The 1686-nt window shown below is 34.3% G+C and overlaps 1 pseudogene; it reads right to left on the bottom strand.

Annotated features, from left to right (window-relative positions):
* Positions 1-277: 277 nt before the first annotated feature.
* LOC104864078 lies at positions 278-1133 on the bottom strand (annotated as a pseudogene).
* Between the last annotated feature and the right edge of the window lie 553 nt (positions 1134-1686).

Here is a 1686-nt window from a genome sequence, read left to right as displayed (position 1 = left end):
AACTACATTCACTTTCATCTTCTAGTGAAAAATAATCTACTCAAAAACAGCACAGGCAATGACAAGGGAGTGCAGCTGCTAAATATAGGCAGACTTATGGTTTTCTGGAATAACTGTAAGAGCCTTTGAAACATCAGCCATGGATCAAAGTGTTTACATGAGTTCAAGACTTAATCTCAGACTGAAGAGTAACACAGGTCCTTAGCCTTCTTTAGAGAAATGCTGCAATTAAACTTTCCAGTTAGAACCAATCAAGACTTGCCTTCAGAAAAGTTCCTTAAATGTCAAATTTCTCTTCACAGTTACTGTGTCCGTTTTGCTTGTAGTCCTCTCTTGTCACCACATCTTCAAAGTAATCATAAAAAAAATAATAATAATCATTCTCTGATATCAACTTTCCACCTTCCCAGACCTAAGTAATAGGGTTCTCGGGAGGCACAATGGAAACAGAATCAGTTGGAGTAAGGCATTGAACTTCTGAGTAGACCTGATCACTAAATCCTAGGAAAAAGGAATTCTTAAAAAGATGTTCTTAAAAACAATGTTGCTGCATTTCTTCGGGCAAGTTTTGAATGGAATAGACAGTAGCCTTGGGAATTCCCATTTCTTGAAGGCTTATGTCTGAAGGGTTAAAGAGTATTTCTGGAATGGCGAATCTCTCATTGGCCAGACAGAGAATTTGTTCCCCAGATTTGTATTTTCCACTCAAGACCATCTCTTCCCTTGGCTTACAAAAGCCCTTTTTAATTGTACTGACGTCAGGCAAAACATAGTCTACCTGAATTGTCTTCTCCTTTTAACTTGTACAAGATGATCTCCTTTGAATGGTTGGTTAAGAGTTTTCCTCCCACATTTACCCGAATAATAGCTTCTTTTTTCTTTTTACTTCTACAATAAGGAGCTACATGTGTAAAACAATATCCACTGTTTACAATAATACAGCACAATTCAGAAGGATTATCTCAGAAATACCCATGTGCACTGAGAGCCCTGGCATTCACTCTTTTTTAAAGTTTACTTTTTAAAAAATTTAATTTATTGGTACATTCTAGGTAGACATTACAGCTTAAAATTTACTCTTAATATTGCTTGAAACTGGCATTCTTCAAGTAGGATTTCATTCATTGATTTTTATTTATTTATTTATTTTTGGTGTCAGGGATGGAACTCAGGTCCTTGCGCTTGTGAGGTAGACCATGGAACCACTGAGCTAAATCCCCAGCCCCCATTCAATGAATCTTGAATGAATTGAAGTGAAGTTAAAATATGGTTTTGTGATAATAATATTAGTAACTAAAGAAAATCAACCTGATACATTTCCAAAAATGTAATCCCAAACTTGTCATTGAACATCCCAATTCACCAAGTAGCCCAGTGTTTTACATTTTTTTTAATTTAACTTTTATTGAGGTTATTGGTATAATCTAGGTATACAATACAATTACATTCATCATTGGGATTCTAATATGGTTTTGTGATAATAATATTAGTAACTAAAGAAAATCAACCTGATACATTTCCAAAAATGTAATCCCAAACTTGTCATTGAACATCCCAATTCACCAAGTAGCCCAGTGTTTTACATTTTTTTTAATTTAACTTTTATTGAGGTTATTGGTATAATCTAGGTATACAATACAATTACATTCATCATTGGGATTCTGTACCTTTACATAATAGGTCTTG

This window comes from Fukomys damarensis, unplaced genomic scaffold (genome assembly GCF_012274545.1).
Source record: "Fukomys damarensis isolate Sample0158 unplaced genomic scaffold, DMR_v1.0_HiC HiC_scaffold_13, whole genome shotgun sequence".
Taxonomy (NCBI): domain Eukaryota; kingdom Metazoa; phylum Chordata; class Mammalia; order Rodentia; family Bathyergidae; genus Fukomys; species Fukomys damarensis.
The sequence above is the reverse complement of the archived record's forward strand: the minus strand, read 5'-3'. Positions and strand labels throughout refer to the sequence as shown.